Here is a 14,855-nt window from a genome sequence, read left to right on the forward strand (position 1 = left end):
AAATTTAGCGATTTATATGAGTCGCAACTCAGTGAATATAAACAATCAATGAATACCAATCACACATAATCACGTAAACAAGTCTCTCACCCAAGTCATACAAATGCAAATGAATGAACCGTTTATTAATGTTGTGACACCACCAGCTAGTCACTACCCGGGATCAAATAACAGGTAACAGATAGCAGGTATAACATAATCTTGTTTCGGTCCATGTAATCAAGTAGTCCATGTATTGACCGTATAGGTCCAAGTAGTCCAAATATTGACCGTATAGGTCCAAGTAGTCCAAATATTGACCGTATAGGTCCAAGTAGTCCATATAAATTCAAGTAGTCATAACAGTGACTGAACTGGTATGTCACAACGTCATCCATTTATGTTTCATGCAATCGTGTACATATGTTCTATATCAATGAAATCACATTTAACATATACACATACTCCTCATTCCAATCCAACTATCACAAATAATATTCAACACGTATCACATTTAACATATACACATACTCATTTAAATCCAACTATCACAAATAATGTTAAACACGTATCAATTCATATCTATTCAAGTTAATTACAACAATTCACATCAATATGTTATTAGGGTTTATGTCCTATAGACAATTGTTTTAGGATATAAATATTAATGAATAAATTGTCTATTTAATCATTTGTTTAATCAGATATATAGCATTAAAATGTAACTATATATAAAGGCGCAAATCTTTCATAAAGAAAGTAACCCTAAGTTTATTTAAGTAGTTATAAAGTGTTCATACAAGCATGAAGTGAGACTGTACTTTATAATAGACCAATAGACTTAAAGTAAACCTAAGTCAAGTAATATGTTATAGGGGTTGGCATATTACTGTTGAGACTTGCATGTAACATTGTTTTCTATCGAGACAGAAAGCTGATCTCACAAGCTTTAGATATTCAGATATCTAGACAGTTACATGGATCCGGTGAAGGAGTTCATTAGGATTGGGACCTGACTTGAGATAACAGAATGGATTGATTTATCTAATGTGTCAAATGTTCATCTCATTGGTATTAGTAGGTATAACTAATCCTCAGACTCAAACATTCGTTAATTAGTGATTCTGGATTATGGAGTCTGATACTTTGATTCTGTGCGAGCACGATCCAATAGGTGAGAGCCTGGGGTGTGTGAGAGCAGGGTTGGGTATCACACAAAGTAATTGCAGAATAGTTAATGTCAGATTGAGCATTCGTCACTCTCGATAAGTGGGAGATATATCCAAATGGCCGCTTGTGGTGAATTGACTGAAATCCTTGCAAGTTGATAGAGTTAAGAGTAGAAATGAACATTTCACTTAACTTATCTTTCAGAGTAAATTCAACCTGTACAAGTAAAACCGGACTCTTCATTATATGTAACCTTGACACGTTCCATGGTTATAAGGAATTGACCGACAGGATATAGTTGATGAAGGATCGTATTATACTGTACCTAATGCAGAAAGGTTAATGCCAGTTATCAACCTGACTTCTTAATTGCTCTGGGGGAATATCATAGGTTCTGCTAGTAACAACTCGCGACGGTATTCCGTTATATATATGTTGGAATTAATCGTGATGAATAATTTCAAAGGATATATACGGCTAGTGGCAATAAAGAACCTAATGGGTCGCATATGGGACTTGGAATCGGAGGACGAAAATGTAATTAGTGAGACACTATATATGGGCCGAAATTTACATATTAACTGAGGATAAATTAATTTGATTAATAATTATAATTTGATTATGATTATTAATTAAATTAAAAGATTATCTGATAATATTAATTAGGAGTTTTTATGTGATTGAAACTCTAATTAATTATTCCTAACATTAATTAATTATTAATTTGATTAATAATAATTATCTAGATATAATTAGTTATTATTTAGATAATAGTAAAGTGTTTATTTAATTATCTAATTAGGAATCCTATTCCGAATAAGAATCCAATTATTTAATTACCTAACACAACTGAGATTAGGGTTTAGAGAAGTCTATAAATAGACTCCCTAACCCCATAAATTTGACCAACACAATAAGGAGGCAAGAGGAACCGTTCCGAAACCGTCTCGGCTAATTACAATCTTTCTTACTCTCTCTTTGATCTCGTATCGATTTATGTTAGAGGCAATCATTGCGATTGCTATTATTAAGGTTGATTACTGATTAGTTATTCTTTTCTGTGTTGTTTGTTTTGTTGTTCTCATGAAAGAATAAAAGACAAACAAAAGGAGAAATTCGTTTTGCTCCTCCTACATCAGGTCAGTTCACATTTTCGCGGATTCCCGGAGATTGAACCGTCGGATCGTCCCGATGTTTGGACATGAGCTTCTAGACATATTCTTCCTTGTTTTCACCGTTGGGATTTTCATTCGGAGGTCTGGAAGGTCTGTTCGGGTAGGGGACAGATTCATTGACAGATTTTATTCTTTTGAAGTTGTGGGCACTTTGTTTGCAATGGTAGATAGATCGTCATAAAGGTATTTCGTTCTATCCCTCTTTATATGAAATAACAATTAACAGATCTTGGAAAAGGGAAATAGATAAAATAGATAAAATTTTATAATTCCGCTGCGCCTAGGCTTGTCTTCTTTCCTACATATGTATCCAATCAAACACCACAATTCTCAAATCACAAACACAATTAAAATTAACTTCACATCATGTTTATACTCACATCTAAGCCGCTAATTTTCTCGATGACGGCTTGTACCCTCCTCCAGAATATCTTCAATATTACGAGCACCTATAATATAATTTATCTTATGATTAAATATAATTTACACTTTCTTTAAACCCAAAAACTATTTACTTGTTACTTTTTATTTTCCATTTCATTACACTTGTTTCCACCAAATGATATTTGTACCTATACTAGTATGACCTCTTAACCTTAAAAGCCTTATAACTCCTCTTTCACTTATCTTAATGAACTAATTCTAATTTTATTTTATCCTAGACTCATATATTCATATCATACTAAAGTTTTATAAAATTTCCAAGTATACATAATTTATTACAACATTTCTCTTTGGGTCTTGTTTTAATCACAATTTGCCTATACCAGTTCCACGAAATCACTCATAACTCAAAAGATATAACTCCAAATGGTCTGATTCATTTTTCTACTTAAACTAGACAAACATGAGTATACTATATCCAAAATTCAGAATTTTCTAAGTTTTGTAAAATTTATAACCGAATTTATAATCTGACCCTGTGTCAACACATAGGCAACATAGCACATATGAACTTCTTTCCTAGTTATATCTTAACATACAAATACAATACCAACCAAACTTTTCAGATCACTAATTAAGGCATATATGAACATTTATTATTTTTAACACCTCTCCAAATGAAGTCTTTAAAGGCTTTAAAAATATACCATAAGAACGGCTTCATGTATAAGATTCAACTTAGAGCTAGTCTAAGAGATTATACCTTATCCCCTAAAATAATTAACCAAATTGCATGCAACAAATTTTGAGGTTTACCTAAGACATAGAATCAAAAATTTCTCTTCTTAAACTTCCTCCAAATCAGCTTCCAAAATTATGAAATAATTTGTGCAAGGTGGTGTATAAACATACATTTCTCTTCTTCTCCTACTTCTTCTTCTTCTTCTTCTTCTTCTTCTTCTCTTTTTCTTCACTTTCTCACTCTTAAAGGTGTTTCTCTCTCTAAATTTTCTGGAGAATTTGAGATTAGAACAACCCATCTAACCCTTCTCCAAATCTATGTAGTGGTCTTGAGTATATTCCCCTTTTTGCCCATACTTATCACATTTTATTACAATCTTACAATTTCCATGACAAGCATTATTACTATTCATCTTATTAACATTGTGATTAGTATTATTCTTATTAGTAGTATTTTATTAGATCTGAAATATATATAATAATATTATTTAAATTATCAATTTAGCAAATTACACTTTGGCCCTTATACTTTTAAGATTATTCAATTTAGTCCTTATACTTTTAAGACACACTTAAATTCTATTTCCTATATCTTCACTTATCCTAATATTAGTATCTACATAAATTATCGTATATTCAATGACATGTAAAATGCAATATTATTTTCTAATGTCCCTAACAATGTCATGTAATGCATATGTCTATATGAAATGAAATAGTGAGATGTTACATTTCTTCCCCTCTTTAAAGAATTTCGTCCACGGAATTCACACTACACCATAGATGGTCTGTTGCAACACCGAACAAGTGTTGGCTAAAGTCATTATAGTGTTGCTAAACATGTTTAGACAACATGATTTTCCAAAAAAAGGTGTTGCTTTTTCGCTTGTTGCCAAAGAGGTGTTTAGCAACATGTTTTCACATTTCTAGCAACATAAGTACAAGTGTTGCTACACGTATCTTCGGCAACACATTCCTACCTAATGGCAACTGAAATGAAAGTGTTGCCTAAATGATATAATAGGTAACACAATTATCGAATAAAATTATAAGCAACTCTTTTGAACTTTCTTGCAATAGATTTCATATGGAAAATCTCAAAGTAACTACTTCTTAATCATTTTTCTTCATGGCGGTCAGTTTCTTCTTGTTGTTGGAATTCGTAGGTTAAGTTTCTTTGTGTGAAAATGCTTCAATACTACATTCACTGTATAATTTTCAAGGTGAAAAATACCCAGTTTTCATCAATTAGAAAAATTAAAAAAATCTCATGCTTAAGCGATTAAAACAGGCAGGTTTCAACCCATAAAAAATAGAAAAAGTTTCCCAAATCACAGAGAAAACAAAACAATACCCACACCAAGCTTTATATCACAGATAAATATATAAGAATCAAGTCTTCCCAAGTATTAACCATTACAAACACCAAGCGATTAAAACAGGCATGTTGAAAACTTCATGCTTTTTGACGAGGAGGGAAATAACCATTACAAAAGGAGGAGATCGATGCTTACCTCGACGGAAGAATTGAAGGGCATGAGTAACGGAAGATCTCTACAGAAGGACGGAACGGCTGGCCGGAAAGAGCTCCGTACAATTTTAGCAGAGCCAAGCCATGACAGAGTAGCGTTGAGAGAGAAAAGAGAACCTTTGAGAAAGCAAAAATTTAAGGATTGTATTTTTTAGGTTTTGATTTGGGGAAATCAAAATTTCAAGTCCAGGTTTTTTGGGGGAAATAAAATATTTGTTCCCTCCACAATTTCACAGGTACAAAGTGTTCCCACTTAAAATATTCTTATTTGGATAAATTACACCCATGGCTACTGAACTTACCAATTTTCACAATATCACCACTGAACTTCAAAATATAACATAAAAATTACCGAACTTTATACTTTGTTACATTTGTGGCCACTAAACTTGAATCAACGTTTCAAAATGACCTTTGACGACCTAAAAATCAAAGATTTCAAGAATTAATGATATTCTAAGCAACTTTAATTCTTGAAACTTTCCATTTTGAGGCCATTAGGTGTTTTTTTGGTTATGAGAGAAACTGGACTTTAGAGAGAGAAAGCTCCAAAAATGGTGATTTTGGAAATTAAAAAATATAGTTTTATAGTAAATGTCGTTCTAAACAACTTTAATTCTTAAATATTTTCATTTTGAGGTTGTTAAGGGTCATGTTGAAGAATTAGTTAAAGTTTAGTGGCCACATGTGTAATAAAATGTAAAATTCAGTGGCTTTTATGTTACATTTTGAACTTCAGTGGTGCTACTGTGAAAATTGATAAAGTTCAGTAGCCAATGGTGTAATTTACCTATTTTTATTTTCTATGAATTAAAAAAAATCTAGAGATGCAAAAAAAGTGTAATTTTACATCTATTAGAATGAAGAAAATGATTTACATAAAAATTGTTTTAATTTTGACACATCTCTTGCAACACTTCGTAATTAATGTTCCAAAATATCATAGTTATGTGAATATGACATGTCATTTGCAAAATTTTATAAATTGTGTTGCAAAAGATCCAAAAAATTCACAAAAAGTGCAACAGATTTCATGCAACACATGTATGTTAAGTTGCAACAGACCATCTATGGTGTAGTGTCATTACCTGATTCGTGAAACAAGTACGAATATTCTTTCCTCATCCTTTCCTCTGTTTCCCATGTAGCTTCTTCTACTGAATGACTTCTCCACAGAATCTTAACCAATGGTATCTCTTTATTTCGTAACTGTTTTGTTTTATACCCAATGACTGCCACATGCTCTTCTACATAACTGAGATTATCAGCAACTTCAATTCCTTGATCATTTATTACATGTGTAGGATCTGATCGGTATCTTCTGAGCATACTTACATGAAAAACATCATGAATTTGAGCTAATTCTGGTGGTAATGCTAATTTGTAAGCAAGAGGACCAACTTTTTCAAGAATTTCATACGGCCCAATGTACCTTGGACTTAATTTTCCTTTCTTTCCAAATCTTATCACGCCTTTCCAAGGTGAAACTCGAAGAAATACTTTCTCCCCTACATCATACTCCATCTCTCTTCTGTGTTGATCTGCATAACTTTTTTGTCTGTCTTGGGCTGCTTTAAGTTTGCTTCTGATTACCTTCACTTTCTCCACTGCATCTTGCACAATTTTAGGACCTTCTAAAACACGCATGCCTTCTTCGTCCCAATAAATAGGACTTCTGCATTTTCTTCCATACAATGCCTCATACGGTGCCATACCTATACTGCTATGATAATGATTATTATAAGCAGATTCTATCAAAGAAATATATTCATCCCACGCACCTTTGAACTCAAGAACACAAGCTCGAAGCATATCTTCTAATGTCTGAATTGTTCTTTCAGATTGCCCGTCAGTCTGAGGATGAAATGCAGTGCTAAAATTTAACCGTGTACCCAAAGCATATTGTAAACTCGTCCAAAACCGAGATGTGAATCGTGGGTCTCTATCTGATACAATAGATACTAGTACCCCATGTAATCTAACAATCTTATTCACGTACTTCTTAGCCAAATTCTCAAGTGAACAACCCCACCGTATATGTAAAAAGTGAGCTGACTTTGTTAACTGATCCACAATTACCCAAACAACATCATTCTTGCTTGGAGTCTTTGGTAGTCCATAAACAAAATCCATAGTTACCCTTTCCCATTTCCACACTGGTATAGATAATGGCTGTAGTTTTCCAATTGGAGCCTAATGTTCTATTTTGATCTGCTGACATATTAGACATTTAAAAACATATTCTGCCACATCTTTTTTCATTCTATGCCACCAAAAATGAGACCGCAAAGTATTGTACATCTTTGTCATTCCAGTATGCATGGCGTATGGAGCAGTATGAGCCTCTTCTAGAATCTCCTTACGTAGATTATCAACATTTGGCACACAAATTCTTTGTTCAATCATCAAAGTACCATTTTCAACTGCAAAATTAGTACTTTTCCCCCGTTCTACACTTTCCACTAGTTCCTTGAACTGTGGATCCCGAATTTGAGCTTCCTTAATTCTATCATGTAACACTGGTCTCACCTTAAAGTTGGCCAAGAGAACTCCATTCTTATTCAAATCTAGCTCAACATTCATAGCACGTAGTTGCACCAAATAAGGAAATGTAGATACTTGAACATGAGCCAAAACACTACCAGGTTTTCTGCTTAAAGCATCTGCTACCACATTCGCTTTTCAATGATGATACTCTATTGTGCAATTATAATCCTTTAACAATTCCAACCATCTTCGCTGTCTCATATTTAAATCTTTTTGACTCATCAAATATTTCAGACCTTTGTGATCAGTAAAAATTTGAAATGTTTCTCCGTACAAATAATGACACCAAATCTTCAAAGCAAACACCACAGCAGCAAGTTCTAAATCATGCACTGGATATGATAATTCATATGGTTTTAATTGTCTCGATGCATATGCAATTACCTTACCATATTGCATTAGAACACACCCTAAACCTTGATGAGACGCATCACTATATACCACAAATCCTCCCGAGCCAAAAGGAATCGTCAAAATTGGAGCAGAAGTCAATCGTCTTTTTAACTCCTCAAAACTTTTCTGACAAGCGTCTGTCCACTGAAATGAAATGTTCTTTCTTAATAGTTTAGTCAATGGAGCAGCAATAAGAGAAAACCCATCAACAAATCGTCTATAGTATCCAGCTAACCCTAGAAAACTTCTTACTTCTGCCACAGACTTCGGTGCTTCCCAATTAACTACTGCTTCAATCTTCTTAGGATCTACCTGTATACTCTGACCTGAAATCACATGTCCTAGAAATAAAACACGATCCATCCAGAATTCACATTTGCTAAATTTTGCATACAACTGCTTTTCCCTCAATATCTGCAACACAATTTTTAAATGATGTTCGTGCTCCTCTTTGCTCTTTGAATACACAAGTATGTCATCAATGAAAACAATAACAAACTTATCAAGGTACTTTTGAAATACCTTATTCATTAATGCCATAAAAGCTGCTGGTGCATTTGTCAACCCAAACGGCATCACAAGAAATTCATAATGCCCATATCGAGTTCGGAAAGCCGTCTTTGAAACATCTGGTTCTGAAATTTTGAGTTGATGATACCCCGATCTCAAGTCAATTTTTGAGAATACACGGGCTCCCTACAACTGATTAAATAATTCATCTATTCGTGGTAAAGGATATTTATTCTTCACGGTGACCCAATTCAACTGTCTATAGTCAATACATAATCGCATTGTGCCATCTTTTTTCTTGACAAACAAAACTGGAGCACCCCACGGGGACACACTAGGTCGGATAAACCCCTTATCAAGTAGTTCTTGTAATTGTGTTTTCAACTCCTTCAATTCAACTGGCGCCATTCTATAAGGTGAGATAGAAATTGGTGCAGTTCCTGGAATCAAATCAATTGTAAACTCTGCTTCTCGACTAGGAGGTATACCCGGCAAGTCTGAAGGAAATACATCTGGAAATTCATTTACCATGGGAATATTCTCAAGTGCTACATCTGTTGCTTTAGTGTCAATGACATGCGCCAAATATGCTTGGCTTTCACCCTTCATTAAACGGAAAGCACTGATGGCAGAGATTAAACAAGTTGGTACAAGCTGACGATCCCCTTGAAAGATAACTTTTGGTTGAACTGGTGGTTCAAAAATAACCTCTTTAGTGAAACACTTAACAGTTGCATGATGCCTTGACAACCAATCCATGCCCAGTATCACATCAAATTCTCTAATATTCAGCAATATCAAGTCTGCACCCAATTCTGCCAAGCCAATTTGAATCAAACAATTCTGATACACCCGATTTACTATCACAAACTCTCCTAATGGAGTCCCCACATTTAAATCAAACCCCAAGGATTCACAATCTATATGCAAATGTGATGCCAAATTTGATGATATAAATGAATGAGAAGATCCAGAATCAATTAATGCATAAGCGTCTAGATTGCAAATCGAAAGTTTACCTGTCACAACTTATGGTGTAGCAATGGCTTCCCGTCTATTGAAAGCAAATGCTCGAACTTGAGTTTGTGGTCTAGAACCCTGAGCTTCAGATCTACCAATGCCTCCAGTAGTACTCATTTTTGCTCCTCTGCCTCTACCTCTACCTGCTGGTATAACAGCCCCACTCGCCCTTGTATTCTGTACTGTAGCCTCTGAACCTTCTCTGCCAGATACTCCCCTTTTTGGACAATCACGTAGCAAATGATCTAAGGAACCACAATAGAAACATCCCCCAGTCAATTTCCTACATTCTCCCTCATGATATCTTCCGCATATATTACAAGTTGATTTCAATACTGAGCTTTGCCTTTGACTCTGTCTTGAATAAGATGGAGCACTCATTCTTCCCCATCTGTTAGAAAAATATCCACTTCTAGCTTTTGACTGTGAAGGAGATGAATTAGCTTGACGTTTGACAAACTTGTTACTCTGCTCAGCATTAGAATGACTATAACCCCTTTCAGCTTGGAAATCAATTCTTTCTTTTTCCAACCTCTCACCTCTAATAGTTGCAGCTTTTAGTTTCTGATAAGTTTCAAGATCAGAAGCTGTAATTTTACTTCGAATTTCATATTTCAAACCTTCCTCAAACTTCTTGCATTTGTCTTTTTTCGTAGCCACCAAAGAAGGAACATAAGCTGACATTTGATTAAATTTGACTTCATATTCAGCCACTGTCATTCTTTCCTGTTTCAGATTTATAAATTCCCTCCTTTTGTCATCTACATACACCTCTGGCATATAATTATTACGAAACTCACGAACAAAGTCATCCCATGTCAACACAGGGGGCTGAACTGTGCTATTAGGAATAGTTTCCCACCAATCATATGCATCTCCTTGGAGTAAAAATACACCATAATCAAACTTTTCTTCAAGAGTGCACTTCATCAAATTGAAAACCCTTTCCAATCTCTTCAGCCATCTCTTGTGTAGGATCTGTGGTACCAGTAAATTCTTCAGCACCCTGCTTTTTCAGTTTATCGAACCGCCTTTCTTTTGGAACCATTGGTTCTTGTATCTGCCTATGAGGAGGAGCTTGATAGTGTACATTTGATGCATGAGAATGTGTAGGTGATGCTAGTGAGTTATTAACTGGTGCTCCTACAGAAGGTGGTCTGACTGGTTCCTCTCTCCTCATTTCATTTTCATTTCTATTTTGTTCTCTAACTTCTTATAACCTATATGATTGTAATATCATATTATAAACAACTGATATGTATATCATGCAATGTATGCTTATGTATGTCCCTATGGTCATATTCCTGCTCTGATACCAATAAATGTAACACCCTAGATGTATAATTTTTTTTAAACTAAGCTATTCATTAGATAAAAGCATATATTAACAACTTATACTCGTAGGTATATCAAACATATATACGTTAATATATACACACATATATATATATATCCTTATACATACGGCTTACAAACTTATATAGTCCAAAAGTTTACTTATTTTACATGTTTATAATGAGAGGAGAGAGTGTGAGATGGAACCCAGCAGACCGACCTTTCATCCATGGAATCTACAGTTCTTTAAGCGTCTAAAGTCATGTCTAACCTTCACTTCAACTAGCTGGAAAATTTAGCGATTTATATGAGTCGCAACTCAGTGAATATAAACAATCAATGATACCAATCACACACAATCACGTAAACAAGTCTCTCACCCAAGTCATACAAATGCAAATGAATGAACCGTTTATTAATGTTGTGACACCACCAGCCAGTCACTACCCGGGATCAAATAACAGGTAACAGGTAGCAGGTATAACATAATCTTGTTTCGGTCCATGTAATCAAGTAGTCCACGTATTGACCGTATAGGTCCAACTAGTCCAAATATTGACCGTGTAGGTCCAACTAGTCCAAATATTGACCGTATAGGTCCAAGTAGTCCATATAAATTCAAGTAGTCATAACAGTGACTGAACTGGTATGTCACAACGTCATCCATTTATGTTTCATGCAATAATGTACATATGTTCTATATCAATGAAATCACATTTAACATATACACATACTCCTCATTCCAATCCAACTATCACAAATAATATTCAACACGTATCACATTTAACATACACACATACTCATTTAAATCCAACTATCACAAATAATGTTCAACGCGTATCAATTCATATATATTCAAGTTAATTACAACAATTCACATCAGTTATGAGTGAAGGAAAAAGAGCGGGGAATGATGATGTTGTGTCAAAACTGACCACCCAGGTGGAACAGCTTGCAAAGCAGCTCAGCAAGATTAATGTATCATCCATTCACAGTGAACCGCCATTCAATGTTGTTTGTGATTTTTGTGGAGGACCTCATTTCAACATAAACTGTCCTGGAGTCAAGCAAGGGAAAGGTGAGTGATAGGGGGTCAAAAACCTCTATCTTTGGGTACGGTTTTAGGACGGTTTTTAGCGTTATTTCATGAATAAGCGAGCAATTCTCGCATTTATATGCTTTTGTGTGAGTTAGTTAGAAATTGGAGATGTTCTATTTACTTTTCATTGTTTAGGCTTGTTTTCTGGATATTTTAGGCAATTATGGCTAAATTGGCATGTACGTTAAATTTCCATTATCTTTTATAGCTAATTGATCCGCCAAAATTCGCACCAAACGGAGTGTTTGCTCAAAATAAGCAATTAGCGGGTCAATTTAGCCTCGGAACTAATGTTATTTGGAGTTTTCGTGCATGTGCAAGCTAAAACAGGAACGAGTTTGGGTGAAAGTTGCGTTTCGGGACATCCAGCAGTCGCACAAGGTGTTCTGGGCAATCTCGCTCGTCGAAATGGCCTTTTTGGGGTCGGATCAGCGAGCTGGCATGGCTAGCTCGTGTCGAGCTGGAGGCCAGCTCGCGGTGAGCTGGCCTGCACAGGCCAGCTCACCGAGCTGGCTCGCCCAGCTCGGCAAGCTACCCTGCGGGAATCAGTCAAAAGACTGATTCCCGGTCCCACGAAGCCACGATTGACTCCACGACTTCCCACCTTCAAAAGGATATGAATTAGGTCAGAAAGAGGACCCGAACCGTGTCTATAAATAGGAATTTCCAATTGTAAAATAAACATCTTTCATTATTGTAATTTTTTTAGCTTTCCCCCTTGAAAAATCCTCTCCACCTCCTCCATCTCCTTCAACCCCCATTGAAGAACTTCCGAAGCTCCATCCACCGAGGATTATTCAAGGTCCGTCCTTAAGACCTAGGAAGGCAGCTGCAGAGTAGACAGGTTCCCTGAAAGGGATTTTCTTATCACCTTTTATCTTACTATGTTTGTACCCTTTGATACAGTCTATGAATCCTAGGCTAATTGTATCCCGTGACAATGTTCTTCGTCTTTAATAATATTTTAGCTCTTATTTTGTTCTATGATTTATTTATTTAATCTTTGTCTTATGCTTTATTCAATTGGTTTAACTCATTCAAAAGCCCCAAAATCTAGTAGGCACATATTGTGAGTTGAATCTGACCTAGTCAGAGCCTAGGAGATTTACGACCTCTTAGTTGATTAAGCCCAAATTGCTGAGCCTTAGACCTAGTTTCGGCCTTACAAGGGAATCACGCATTAGGGACTTCAAGAGGGTAAGTAGGGTTAATCGCCTTGAATACAAGTGACTTAGATTAGGTTTTTAATCTATTGACCTAATAACCTAACTTCATTATTATCGGTTCATACCATGTTCCTTCGGGGAATTGCATTAGTGAGTAGTTTAACTTAATTAGGAGTAGAATAACTTAGTTAGGAGTAGAATAACTTAGTTCGAATTAGTATAACTTAGCTAGGAGTAGCATAATTCAACTAGGAGTAGATTAACTTAAACAAAACCAACTCAAAACCCACACAGCCTAGATAGCACCTGAGACCAAGTAGCTCGATACTTGCAGGAATAAATCATGTGGATTCGATACCTGGACTTTCCATATTTTATTACTTGATAACGACGGGGTACACTTATCCCTTAGTGAGCCTTCTTAACGGGAGGCGCATCAAGTTTTTGGCGCCGTTGCCGGGGATTTATTTCTTCTGCAATATCGAACCAAAGGTTGATTTGTTAGTTTAGGCATTCCTTTGTGAATATTCTTTGTTTATATCGTTTATACATGTTTATACAAATACTTGTTTATATACGATTCCTTTGTGAATATTCTTTGTTTATATCGTTTATACCTGTTTATACAAATACTTGTTTATATACGATTCCTTTGTGAATATTTTTTGTTTATATCATTTATACTTGTCGATATTTTATACTTGTCAATACTTTGTACTTATCTATACTTCTTATATATTATTGTATACTTGTTCATATGTTGAATAAATTAGGTTACATATTCTCAATCGTTGTATATACGCCATACGAACGTGGCATGTTATCGTGTAAAGATTGGTATTACTTGTTTCGCCAAAAACAGGTTAAAGTACTCATGTAAGATTATATAACATTGTACGATAATACTGTATGATAAACTCGTATATTCGGTAGTTATACTTTCCTTCTTTAAGGAAAACATTTTTATTTTTATTTATCTTTTCTTTTCAGCATATGCATACTCGATCAGCGGAAATACCGTGTGTCCCTCTTAACCTTGAACTTGAACGTACTCTTCGCAGGAGCAAGCAAAACAGGACTATCAAGCCAGAAGAAATCATTGAACCTATCAAGATGGATGAGACCAACAATAACAGGAATAATGAGAACACTGAACCGGAAGCTGACACCCGCTCAATGAGCGAGATTTTAGCACCGTACCGACACCAGCACCTGTCCGGGATCGTTGCCCCAAACATTTCAGCCAACACTTATGAAATCAAGTCGGGCATAAATCACTTGATCCAACAAACGGGGCTGTTTGGAGGAGAAGCACATGAGAGCCCGAATGATCATCTGGATCGCTTCCTAATGTGCACAAACACTACGAGAACAAATGGGGTTCCCCAAGATACTGCCAGGCTGAAGCTATTTCCGTTTTCACTAACTGGGCAAGCTCTGGAATGGCTGAGAACACTAGAGCCTGGGTCAATCACCACATGGGCAGGATTGGAGAAGGAGTTTTTGTCCTACTACTTTCCTCCCTCGAAGACAGTGATGCTGAGGGGTGAAATCACTTCATTCCACCAACCCGAGCACAAAGCACTCCACACATCTTAGACCCGATTCAGAAAAATGTTGCGCATGTGCCCTCATCATGACATACCTAAACATCAATTGGTGAGCATCTTCTATCACCGTTTGATGACCACTAACCGGGTTACTGTGGACTCCGCCGCGGGTGGAGATTTGTTCAGGAAGACCGCAACAGAAGCATATGACATGATCAATGAGTTGGCAAGGAAGAGTGTGCAGTGGTAAAAGGA

This window comes from Euphorbia lathyris, chromosome 1 (assembly GCF_963576675.1).
Source record: "Euphorbia lathyris chromosome 1, ddEupLath1.1, whole genome shotgun sequence".
NCBI lineage: Eukaryota > Viridiplantae > Streptophyta > Magnoliopsida > Malpighiales > Euphorbiaceae > Euphorbia > Euphorbia lathyris.